The sequence below is a fragment of the Microtus ochrogaster genome, unplaced genomic scaffold (assembly GCF_000317375.1).
Source record: "Microtus ochrogaster isolate Prairie Vole_2 unplaced genomic scaffold, MicOch1.0 UNK4, whole genome shotgun sequence".
Lineage (NCBI taxonomy): Eukaryota > Metazoa > Chordata > Mammalia > Rodentia > Cricetidae > Microtus > Microtus ochrogaster.
The window spans coordinates 7,805,958-7,819,680 of NW_004949102.1; the positions used below are offsets into that span (position 1 = coordinate 7,805,958).

Below are 13,723 nucleotides of genomic sequence, written 5' to 3' on the forward strand. Positions count from 1 at the left end.
TGCAGAGGCATGGGTTGTGAATGGATTACAATCACAGGCGTGCAGAGGCATGGGTTGTGGACCTAGGTGATGTGCCCATCATCAGGCTGGGACACGAAGGTGGAAAGCAAGGGTCTGGTAGCTATGCTGCTGTAAGGGCTCCAATCCTACCTTCTGGAAGGTAAACCAATAAAGCAGGTATAGCATGAGCGCCCTCTTGCCTGTCAGTCTTTCCTCTAGCTCCATGAAACGCAAACACTGGTGGAGTATCATGATAATCCTGCGAGCTTTCAAAGAAATGTCTGGGGGATTTAAATTCATCTTGAACTTTGGGGGATGCCACACACCCATATGCTTATTACAGAGTCTGAATAAATTAATACTTCTCTTAATTTTTAAGTAGCGTGTGTGTGTGTGTGTGTGTGTGTGTGTGTGTGTGTGTGTGTTTTGCAGATCCTTTACTTTTGCTACAGGGGAAAAAAAAAGGGGTGTCCTAGAACACTTGCCAAAGTCTCCCATCACGGTTGCAGCTGCATACCTGTGTGTAACTCACAAAGGAGAGATTTGTCTGCTTTTCCTTGAAGATGTAAGTCATCTGAGCAGTGTTTTCTAACTATGTCCCATCTTCCAATGTCTGAACTGCTTCAACCTGTGGTCTCACGAAATACAGCATTTGCACGGGCAGACTTAACACTTTCCCTCTGGGGAATAGACTGTTAATTTCTGGAAGCTGCCATTAAAATTTACACCTCTGTTTTCCATCTTTGCAACAGCTCCTCTGCTTTGCTGGAGCTCTCTCCTAACAGCCCTATTACTGCACTGTCGGGCAAACACGATTCATAAGCCAAGGCAAACACTTTACCTCTCAGGCTGTCTCTGGTTAATTTCCTCGAGGGAAGAATGGAGGATGTGGCAAGCATCTCATCAGACTATGTATTAACCTATGACCTGCCTGAGAGCCGGGAACAGGCTGAGTGCTATAGACGCCTTTGCTATTTCTCAGCTGCGTATCGTTTTTATTTGTTAGGATGCTCTACACAGGAATCCACCCCACATCCTGGTACCATCACTGGCTAATGGGAATGTGTAGTGAGTGAATTAAACAAGCCAATGTTCACCTCACAGAAAAAAAACAAAAAGTAGACAGTAAAAATAACGAGATGGTGCCAATGAGATGGCTCAGCAGGCTAGTGGTGTCTGCTGCCAAGCCTAGCGACCTGAGCTCAACAACACACGGTGGGAGAGAACACTCCACAAGGCACCCTCTCACCTCCACACGAGCCACGACGCCATGACCCCCACATGGATAAAGATGTAACAACAACAGAACAGAGAGCTAAAATACTCACTTATTTGTAAACTTTTTCTCTGAAAGCATAATTTAAGGAAGCTCATTCAGTATAACCAGGCATCTCAAATACATAATAATTCCATAATTAAATTTTTTTTCACTTTGCCATGGGTAAAACTACAGTAAACTCCAGAGTCTGGCTCCCTAAGGGTTCCTTGTGACAGGACTCCAGGAAGAGGGAAGCTGTAACAGGGTGCACCTACTTTATCAGCCACCATCCTATATAGCAGGAGTGTCTCCAGGCATGTTGGTGACAGATGGGTAACAACTGTGACATCTGAAAATTTTAGTTATTGTGACTATCATTCAAACTGCGAACAAAACCCACAGATGCTCACGGTGGGGAAAGACCCCCCCCCCTCCTCCCACAGAGGAGTATCCTAGCCTGCAGCCCTTCTCCACACAGAACCGTATTATCTAACTTGAGATCAGAAGAGCAGACACTTGTATATCCTGTTTCTCTATGAGCATCTGCTATTTCTAAACACATGGATGAGCTGTCATGGAACCAGCATGGCTTTCTTTTTTTCTTTCTTTTTTCTTTTTGGTGTATTAGCAAAAATGTCACCTATTTCTTTCACCTGGAACTGAATGAATGTTAGAGCCTAGACATGCTTCAGGGGAAGTGAAGTAAAGTATTGGTCAACCGAGTAGAAATTGACATGCAAAGAACTCAAATGAAGAGCCAGGGAAGTCTCAGCACTGTAAGCAGAAAGCAGCATTGTGTCATTAATAAGAGGCCCTACCCCACACGTAGAAGAATGCACTCAAGAACTTTACTTCAATCTTCAAAAACAAGCCAGCATAAAAGTGCATGTGTGTGTGTGACATCCTGTTCAAGGAAAAGTGTGAAAAAGCTAAAAATAAAAGCACAGCATGCACATCCTAATTATAATATGTGTCCTCTAATTAAATGATGAGTTTTTATTTACTTAATGTTAAATAAAAAAAACCCAAACAAACAAAAAACGCACACTGTGATCCCAACTTGTGACCGCAGCATGTGAGGATTAAGATTCGATTCATAAGTACCTACCTTTTAGTTCTTCCTCTTTAATTGCTGCTTAAGTGGTTGCCTAGGAAACCTCCTGGCTAAATGGAGAACAGCAAGTGAGCTCTCACATCCCAGCTTGCCAGGCTGACTTCCCATCTTTGCTTGAGAGTCAGTCTTCCTGAGCTACTGAGTCAGCCATTTGTGCAACCTGAAGGCATGGGAGAAAAAGTCTGTGAGTAATGGCCAACTTCGAATATTCCTAATAAAAATATAAGTTAAAGAAGCTAAGTCCTGCTCACATCAAATTTAGAAGAGAAATGGCTACTTTCAAAAACCCTATCACCAAGGCTTGAGATAACTCAGTGGTTAAGAGCATGTTGCTCTTGCAGAGGACCAGGGTTCAGTTCCCAGCAGTCACATGGCAGTTCACAAGTAACTGCAGCTCCAAGATCTGTTGCCCTCTTCTGCACCCCATGGGCACTAGGCAATTATGTGGTACACATACATATATACGGACAGAACATTCACACATTAAAAAAAAACTACAAAGTTGTAATCCAATAACAAGTAATTATGGAAGAGTTATTGGCAAGATAGTAACTGTTAGGATAAAAGATAACAGAGAAGACACTGGGAAGCCAAGGTCAAGGACATACCCAAGGAAAACACAGCCAGCAGTCATGTGATGTTCCCCAAACCCCACAGATGCCCACCACTCTAACTCCCACCCCAGCTCAGGCTCCCTGCGTTCCTTACACACCGTCTACAAGGTGACCGACGTCACTGTGGAACAAACAGGTCACTTTGCTGTATGTCAAGCTGATGGTGTTGATCATGCACCACCATACAATCTAGAGTTGAGGCCTAGGCCCAGGCAGTTGTACAGAGGTTTGATTTAATCAGAGTACATATGGAAACAGGTTATAAGAGATGTGGCCCACTGGCCTTCGAAGAAAGGAAGCATCATTATTCCAACAAACCAGATAGAGATACTAGAAGACTCAACAATATGGCCAGCTGATACCAAAATTCTAGTACCAAGGTTCTGGAATGTGCCTGGGGAGGGAGGGTGCCCGACTAGGGGTGGAGGTAGAGAGAACCTATCAATATCGTCTATGTTCCCTGAGCTCCTGGCGTCAATTCCGATGGTTTTCTCAAATTTCCAACCATCACTTACCCACAATAATGAAAACCAACCCCCAGAGCTCAGCTGTGCAGCTGCCCCAGGGCTGCTCCAGAGGGGGGGGGGGTATGAGGAAGGAGGGAATAGACCTGCAGGCTGGCTCCACATCTCTCCCAATCAGTTAAGGTGCTCCACTCTCCACACCAAACTGAGATAGAGCTAGGACCTTTCTACTCAGTTCCCACTATGGCTCCCTAGTGACTGCAAGATAAAATGTGTATACCCCTCAGTCTAGTTTAGAAAGTGCTTCACTAGCATGAACCCCATCCCCTAGAAAAACGTAATGGTGCCCCATCACGCCCTCCAGCCTATGAAAAGAAGTGTCCCAAGTTTAACTGACAGAGAAAAGCTGTAGCTGTGTGACTCGCAACCTCCATGGGATGAAATAACCAGTTTCTCGGTGTGTGTGTGTGTGTGTGTGTACTTTATTCTAACACAACTTTCTTATGTACTTGAAATATGCGTTCTGGGACACCTTGCCATTCTCTCTCAGTTGACTCCCAACTATCAAAGTGAAGGATTGTTTATTTATTTTTCAAGGCAAGGTCTGACAGTGTAGCTCTGGCTATCTGAAACTCACAATATAGGACAGGCTGGCCTCGAATTCCTAAAGATCTACTTGCCTCTGTCTCCAGAATGCTGGGACTAAATAAACGTGTGCACCACTGTGCCAGGCTCAAGTGAAAGACTTTTGGCCTCGTATCTTTTCCGCTATAACTAGTCAGACCATTCTTTCTTTAAGTCCTTACTAAGAATGGATCTTCTTTTAAGTATGATTTATTTCAACTACGTGTGTGGGTGTGTACACGTTACCCATGGAAACCAGAAGGTTTAAATCCTTCAATTGTTTTTTAAAGATTTATTAGGCATACAGTGCTCTGCCTGCATGAACGCCTGCATGCCATAAGAGGGCACCAGATCTCATTGTAGATGGTTATGAAATACCATAAGGTTGCTGGGAATTGATCTCAGGACCTCCAGGAAGAACAATCAATGTTCTTAACCTCTGAGCCACCTCGACATCCTTCTGGAGTCAGGGTCACGGGCGCTTGTGAGCATCTTGATGTGGTTGCTGGAAATCTAAGTTGACTCTTCTGGAACAGTAGTGCATGCTTTTAACTGCCTGGTCATCTCTCCACTTCAGAGTGGGTCTTTATATACCTACTGCGGGTCTTGCAATAACAATACATGCTCTTAGCTGAATGCTCTGACTCTTCTTTCCCAACTGGTACCCAACCTAAAGCAAGAATTAGGCTCTACAAGTCCTTAGCAGGGACTCTCATCTCCATGGGCCTCTAAAGGAGAAGGAGGCCTCCCAGGGATTCCACCAGGGCCTGGCATTTCCTGGCACCCTCTGGAACCCTTACCTTTCATCATTTGGCTTTCATTCATTTTCTTGAAGCCCAGATCTCTCCTGGCCTTTGTTATCCCTGCAGCCCTGTCCCTATCACAAAGCCTGTTGACAGTACCTGCTCACTGAATGAATGAATGCCACTGGCCTAGTGTACAAGAATCATTTTTTCAGGTAAAGCTTTTTTTTTTATACAGTTCCCTGTAGTTTGGAACATGTCAAATTCAGTTGCTGTTAAGACTGCTGTTTCTGCCTTCCTGTAGGAAAAGGCCAAAGCAAAGACACTGTTTTAAGTGGTCACCATGTGGCTTTGCAAATGACCTCAAGATATGACAGGAAAAATATAATTTTGGAGAAGGAAGCAGAAGGTATCCTCACAAAGCCGAATCTCTGTGGCACAAAAAGTAGCCATCTATTTAACTCTGGAAAGGTCAGGGAAGTTCTGCAGATACTCGTGCCTGACGGTGAACCGTGAAACTGCCTTTTCTGCAGATGGCCGCTGGTGTTTACATGGGATGAAAGGACTCTAACATGCCTTAGAGTCTACACCTCTCTCCCAGTTATCCTGATGATGAGGTGGCTAGAATTCTCCCAAAGAGAAAAGCCTCTCTGGGGGACTGGAGACCCCCTGCTTCATGCAAACATCTTGCAAAGTGGAGCAGAGGGCCAGCTTCTGTATGCTGAGGAGTAGAAGTGGGGTACCTGGTTCCTAGGGGCACAAACTAGGGTGATTAAACAAAGTGTCAAGTCTCCGAAGCCACAGCTCTTGTCTACAAAATCAAAAACAGCAAGGGTGGTCCACATGGAGCTTTGTTGTTGTTTCTTTAACTTTCTTGCAAGTATGCTAATTCCAGTCATTTTATTTTATAATGAGACTGTCAACTAGACTGCAGCTGTCATATCAGTGTATTTCCCCCAACTGGGTCTAAAGTTATTGTTTTGAAGGTTGTCTCCAAACCTTAGAAACTAAGCCATAAAAACACATCCTAGGGCTAGAGATGGTTCACCATTTAAAAGTACCTGTTGCTTTTGCAGGGACCTAGGTTCAATTCCCAGAACCATATGGTAGTTCACAACCATTTGTAACTCAAGGTTCAAGGGATACAAAACCTTCTTCCGACCTCCTTGGGCACCAGGCACGCATGTGGTACACATACATAAATTAAAAGATAAAACTCCATACATGCTATGCCCTGAGCAAGGATGGTGGCCTAGGGCTAATGGAAGAGGGCACAATTAAGTGGGTAAAAGACAGGTATAACTTGGAATCCTGTATTCAACATTGCTTTTTCAATTTTTTTCTTACTACATAGATTTTTAGGAAGTTTTATATATGCATAGCATAATATGTATGTCATATGCAAAACATATCCGAAGACCTTACATTTAATGGACTCTAACCTAATTGGTGACAATTTTCTGTATTTAACTTTTTGATGTTCAGACTTTGCCAGTCCATACACTAAAAATGAATAGTATTAATTAAAAGAGCACTGGTACACGGAACAAACTTCAACGAATTAAGAAAGAACACGAACAGCGCCATCCTGTATTCTACACATATGAAAGAGCCTCTGTCTGACATTGTGCATGGGAAGCTCCACATGACTGAGGATGGAACTGAAAGCCAAGCAAAGTCCCCTGCAGTGGATTAAAAACACTACTCTCGTTTTTGCTGTCATTTCAAGTGACTATGAAGTGAGCAAAGACCCCTATCAGATGGATTTTTTCAACCTTTCCCTCAGTGCAGAATCCTGAAACTGACTCAAAGTCAAACAACTCTAAACACAGTTCCCAAGGTCAACATGAGAGGAGACTTTAAGTTCCACAGTCTTGAAAAATGACTTAGTGAGTCCTCCCAGATGCTCCATTTACAGCTGTGGGTGACAGAATGCTCCAGTGTGAACCACAAAGTCAGTCATTCTGACAACAGCAAATTTGTCACAAATTCTGAGGTGGAATTCTAAAACATCTAAAAATTCTATCACTCAGATATGCTAAAGTAATACTAGCTTAATTTTTGTGGGGTGTGGTTCTTGAGACAGGGTATCTCTGTGTAACATTCCTGACTGTCCTGGAACTCGCTCTGAAGCCCAGGCTGGCCTCGAATTCACACAGATCCACCTGCCTCTACCTCCCAAGCAAGGGCTGGGATTAAAGGCTTTTGCCATGACTGCCTGGCAATCTTTTTTTTATATATAAATTTAAGTGAGGCCTTGAGTTTATTAAGAAACTAATCAGACAAAACCAATAAATTCACCCGTTCATGCAACACAGAGACAAAATGGCCGACAGAGGAAACCTATGCCCTCCTACAGCCAACTGTTTTCAGGTGGAGGAGCAGGTGGCACTGAGGACACGACAAGAGCTGCTCCAGCTCCGCGAGTCCACGGAAAGGCCGGGAATCTTAAGAGCATTTTTACACTCAAAAATACTTCCCTCCAATTAATTATAATAGTGTATCGTGGTGCTTTACTAGACATACTTCAGGACAGATAAAATGTTATGATGCTTAACATTCCCCAACTGCAACCGAAAGCTAGGAGGCTTCCTTGTGCTAAAGTCAGGAGCGACCTGTGCAGCGTCTGAGCAGAGCAGGGCAGCTGAAACAGACTATGGAGATTTTAAAGGAAAACCGAAATGCATGCTGCTGCTAAATAATGCTGCTTCAAAGCATTCCTGCCTTTACAGGAAAAATTCTTACAGTTAAGGCTTTCAAAACCATGTCTATATACCATAGACATCTGAAATCAGATACACCCTGCCAAAGTAGGCATGATCTCAAATGCAGTATTTCAAGTGTCTTTAGGGAAGATAATTAACAAAGCCTTACAGTTCAGACTACTACTGTCTTTGGTGACTTGCTCCCAAAGGTAGAGGGAAAAAGAGAAGAATTTACAGAAAAAGGTAAACACTGAGCCAAGTAACAAGTGATTATCAACGGTGAAGTCACACAGCATGCACTCTTCATGTGGGTGTGATAAAAAACAAAAAAGAAGACCACTTCAGCCAGTGGTCTTCCTTTCCAAATAGCCTGTGGTTGTTTGGACAGGAATGCCCCCACACCCCAGACTCACAGGTTTGAATGTTTGGCCATAGGGAGTAGCCTGGTTGGAGGTGTGGCTCTGGTGATGTGCCACTAGGAGGTGGACTTTGAGGTCTCAGAAGCTCAGGCCATGCCCAGTATGGTGGCATTTCCTTCCTGCATCCTACGGATTCAGATGTAGAACTATCAGCTCTTTTTCAGCACCACGTCTGCCCGCATGCTACAATGCTTCTTGTCACGACAATAATGGATTAAACCTATAAACTGTAAGCCAGCCCCAATTGTTTTCCTTTGTAAGACTTGTCATGGTCAAGGTGTCCCTTCACAGCAATAAAACTCCAAGACACCACCCTATCTAATAATCAGTATAACGAATGCTGAGAGACATTCTGCCAACTGTTTACTTAGTATGTCTGTGGTGGCCTTTGGTGGCCCCCACGGGCTCATATATTTGAATACGCAGTCCCCAGTTGGTGGAACCATTTGGAAAGGATTGGAAGGTGTGTCACTCGAGTGGGCTTTGAAGGTTCAAGCCCATGCCAGGGCCAGTCCTCTCTCTGCATTCTGCCTTTAGATCAGGATGTAAGATCTGTCTGCCTACTTGCCCACGGCCATGCTTCTTACTATGATGGTGAAACTTGAAGCGAGCCACCAATGAAATGCTTTCCTCTACAAGCTGCACTGGTCAGTGTTTTGTCACAGCAACAAAAAAAAGTAACTAAGACAAGGCTCAAAACTGACTATGCAGTGCTCTGGATAGGGACGTGGCTTAGCGAGGGATGTGGCTCGGCTGGTGAATGACCTGACTGCCAGGCATGAAGCCCTGAGCTGGTTCCCTAGCGCTGCAGAAAACCAGACAGTGTGCATGCATGCTATAATCCCAGCACAGAAGAGGTGGGGACAGGAAGATCAGAAGTTCAAGGTCATTCTTAGCTGCGTGGAAGTTCCAAGGCAGCCTGGATTACATGAGACCCCATCTCAACAAAACAAAACAAAACTGAAAGTGAAGAAATTAAACACTTATAGTCAACTGCTTTAAGATAAGGACAATTCTAAAAAGCATGAGGCTAAGAGTAACACGGCACACCTGAGAGGAGACCCGGAACAGGAAATGGACACCACGAGTGCCGAGTGACACGTGTATTTCTGTTCAGAGATGTTCCCACGTTTGCAGGCTCTCCAAACACACAGAGCCCGCAGCATCAGTGCTCAGTACTTCAGATGACTGTGGTGCCACTGCCACACAAACAGGGACAAGCCCAGGCTAGGATCCTGATCGCCCTGAGTGTTGACCAACCGATACTTTGGACAATCTGGGAACTTGTCTGAGATGCCAAGAGACCACAGATGGTGTGTGTGCAACAAGAAAAAAATAACACCTCAGAACTGCCTCACACCCCCATCTGAAGTGAAAAATAGGCAACTTTATGCAAGAAGAAAAAAGACTAAACAGGTTGGCCAGGAGCCATCAGTGTTCTGTGGAAACACATGACAAGCCAGCCCTTGTATCTCACTCAGCAAACACCACTGCCAGAGCCGAGCAGGTGTGAAAGAGTTATACAGCCTCAACAGAGCAGCATGTCAGACTCCCTCCCTGTAAACACAGGAAAGCATGGATATGGGATCCTTTAAAACTCCGAAGGACAAAGCAGGCCACCCGAAAAGACCTCCCAACCCCACAAATGATGTTTAAAACTGTCCAGTCAGAAACACATGGGACCAAGCCAGCCATTAAGTCTTTCAGGTGCTGCTCAATACAGAAAAACATTCTGTCTTAGCAGAACAAACACGTGGGCACGATTGTGTATGCTGAAATGGGTTTATTTAATTGCCCTGAATTTCAATCAAAAAAGAAATCTGGAGACTAATCTGCTCTAACCGAGGAGTTCCAGAATGGATGAACCAGATGAATTGAATACACAGCAATCATCAGGCAAGAAAATTACAACGTGCATGTCTCAGAAAATTAACATACTGTCTATCAAAATCAGGGTTTTTTTTGGGGGGGGGGGTGAGGTGGAGGTTGACCAAATCCTCTTAAAGTTCATTTGGGCAAGTTTACTGCAGAAATAGCCTAGACGATCCTGGAAAAGGCTATAATGGTGATGGTGGTGTTCCACAATGCACAGACTCAGACCACCTGGGTCATGAGAAAAGAGTGTGGCTAGAGATCTGGAACACAGAGAGGTCGGTAGAGAGCTGTAAGGTATCTATAATATACAAGGCAAGTGACAACAGGCTCATGGTGTCTAGTGTGCCTATCATTTGTAGGTTCTGCTGATGGACACATGACAGGGAAACAAACCAACTTGAAAGTTGGAACACTGCCAAACTGAGCAACTTTGAGGTGTTTGCTTCTGCTTTCCACCCAAGTAGCATCTTGTATCAATACAATATAAGACTCCTAGCATTTGGCTGGGCAGTGGTGGCGCAAACCTTTAATCCCAACACTCAGGAGACAGAGGCAGGCAGATCTGAGTTTGAGGCCAGCCTGGTCTAGTTAGGAGTACACAGAGAAACCCTATCTTAAAAAATAAAAAATTAAAATACCACTCCTAGCATTATCAGAGTACACTGTAAGTTGATATTTACATAAACATCATGGGAAATTTGTGATTTCAAGAATAATCATTGTGAAATTAAGTTGACCAAAACACCAGCAGAGACATGGCTAAGAGATCTGCTTATTTGTATTTTAAATGTCAGTATATTTACTAAAAAGATGTTATGAACATCACACACACATAAAAATTTTAAAGTTTTTTTAAAAAACGAACAAATGACTGAATACCAACTTCAAACACACATACATAAAGCTAGTAACACAAATTCTCAATCTCCCATATAATCAACAAAATTCTAATTAAAACTTTCATACCCTTAATTTTGAAAGAATTAAACTCTGACAATGACAGGTGTTGATGTGGCTGTGGCTTTCATAACAGCTATTAAAGGTTAAGCTGGAGCTTTCTAGCCATCTACCCCAGAGGATCAGTGGTACATTCCCTATAAAGTGTGTGAGGAGGTGCAGTTATTCTAACAGTCAAAAATCACAAATGCAAATCTTTCAATAGAAAAATTATTTTAAAATAGTGACATAAATCTAGGGAGATGGCTTGGTTAGTGAACCTGAGTTCAGGTTCCCAGGACAGAGTCACATGCCTGTAACCCCAGCACTGGAGCCATGAGCAGACAGATGCAGATCCTCGAAGCTCAGCAAGGAGGCCTGGCAAGGCTTCAGCTTCACTGGAAGCCCATCTCAAAAATGAAGGTAGAGAGCCATCAAGGAAAGGCAGTAGACATCATCCTCTGGCCTCCACACTGGAGAGCGTGCGCGCGCACACACACATTACATACTTCAAAGACAATGAAAATACTGAATAAGGGCTATAGGGAATTACTATAAATAGCCTCCATCACATCACTGGACGAGAAATCCCAGACAGACTACACACTACGGACAGTGGAGAACACTAAGACATGCAGCTGTCTCCATCCCCTGCAAATAGATCAAGCTTAGTCCCCAGCTCCTCAGAGTGCTGTGAGCTAAGACGGTAGCCTCATTGGTCCTATCCCATGGCCAGGCCAATCTTCATCCAGGGACTGGTTGATGTGAAGGCACACTGTGTGGCTCTCACCCAGGAATTAGCTGAAGCCTTCCTTGAGGCTTTATGACTTATTTGCCCCTCTGCCCAATCCTGATTTCTTCTCTTCCATAAGCATTAACCCTGGCATCTCCTTGACAACTTTCCTTCCTCTTAATTGCCACAGCCTCGGCTTCCCTGGAGCCTCACTCACAACAGACACAAGTGACATTTTGATTTAGAACATAACCATGGTACAGCATGCTGTGAAATGGCACTGTCTACGTTTGGGAATATATGTGTGCGTATTTATTTGGTCACTTTTTTTAAAATGTGTTAGAATGACAACCAATTTAGTATAGAGGTTAATGACCACCTAGAAAGTAATGAGGAGCAAAGGTTTGTGGGAGATCTACATTGCATTCTTCGTATTACTGAAATGATCTACGAATTTTAAGACCCACCTTGTCTCTGTGTCAACCATTTTCTACCTTCTTTCTGCCCCTACCCTGTATGGATGTATTACAACAGAAATACAGGGGTGGGAGGTGAGCATATGTAACACAGTGCTACATAGTAAGATAAATGACGCCTGCTTTCTACAGAAACTCCACTCTCTTCTGCTGGGGGCAGGACGAGATTCCAAGTGAGTGAGAGGTAAACCACAGGAAAGGGTGATCGTGTCGACTTCACAGGAACAGCACTACAATGTGAACCAGAACAGGCTGACTGAATTAGGGTACTATTTCAACCTGCCAACACGTCACAGAGAAAAATATGTTAAGAAGAAACCAGGGTGAAGGGAGATGCTGAACCTTTGCTGAAAATATCACAGTAAAGCTACACAAACTCACCATGTCTGTACAGCTTTCCTCTATGCAACTACACATGGTGATGTGTGCCTTTGAATCAAAGCACTTGAGAAAGAGAAGCAGGTGGATATCTTGGGATCTCGAGGCTAGCCTGGTTGACAAAGTTCCAGTCTGACAAGGGCTACATGATGAGATCCCAGATCAAAACAAAACAAAACACCAATAAAATAAAGAGGAATCCATACTTTAGCTCAGGAGCTCCCTCTTGTGGCACACAAAAGTCTGCTTCCTAGAGTGGCAGGCTAGCCTAGGAGGGCCTTCTAGAATTTTCTAACAGTGGAGGCGGGACTTTCATCCCTGCCATTCAATTACAGGGAACCAGTCCACATGAGGTCATGTTCCTGGCTTCCTCAAGGTACCTTCCCCAGGGAACTGTGTTCAGCTCCGGCATACCACACTCTGCTCTGCATCTGGACACACAGTATCTGCCATGCCCAACTTTTTGTTAACAAGACTTAAAGCAGATGCTGACCATATGTTTGATGTGGGGTTCCCCTCTGTATGCTGTGATTATGTTTTATTACCACTGGTTAATAAAGAAGCTGCTTTGGCCTATGGTATGACAGAATGAAGGTAGGTGGGATATACAAACAGATACAGGGAGAAAAAAGGTGGAGGAGTCAGAGAGATCCCATGTAACTGCCAAAGGAGAAAGACACTAGAACCTTACGAGTAAGCCACAGACTCGTGGTCATATACAGATTAGTACAAATAGGTTAATTTAAGAATAAGAGCCAGCTAAGAATATTCTTGAGCCATTGGCCACACAGTGTTGCATTACAGTTAATATAGTTTCTGTGTGACTATTCGGGTCTGGGTGGCCAGGAGACAAAGCACAGTCTCTGTTTATACACGGCACTGAAATATGCACCAAGGCTCAGCCTTCCCTAATTTTACCTTGTGTCTTAATGTAGTTTTGAAGTAACTACTTTGATGACATTGTCAATATAATCATGATTACTTAACAAAACAGCCAAGTGAACAGTGGACAAAAGTTTTCCCAAGAAGAGCAACTTTCCATATCTTTCCCCAACATTATCCATTAAGGACATAAATAGGATTTTCTTTTGTGCATCATTGATTTACTTATTACAGCAAGCACTTCCCTGAATGACAGGCAGAAATAATCACACTTCCCAAAATAGTGAAATGTCGCCCTCATTTACATACTGATGTCAAAGGATAAAAATAGTGTACTTACACTTGGTGCTAATTGCAAATCCTAAATTTCAAAACTTTCATTTCCAATTTACTTATTATGTATGTTCAATATAACTCAAGTGTCTATGAGTTAAAAAGAAAAATGGCCTATACAGGTTTTTTTCCTAAATTAAGACAAGACTAAGGTAATCTTTTCCAGCGT

The 13,723-nt window shown here is 43.5% G+C and overlaps 1 long non-coding RNA gene across 2 annotated transcripts in view; it reads right to left on the reverse strand.

Annotated features, from left to right (window-relative positions):
* Nucleotides 1–13,723, reverse strand: part of LOC101997682 — a 65,032-nt gene that overhangs the window by 25,650 nt on the left and 25,659 nt on the right. For both annotated transcript variants that reach the window (XR_003378561.1, XR_003378560.1), the window contains one exon: nucleotides 2,367–2,532. This is a non-coding gene — a long non-coding RNA (uncharacterized LOC101997682). The remainder of the gene's footprint in view (nucleotides 1–2,366; nucleotides 2,533–13,723) is intronic.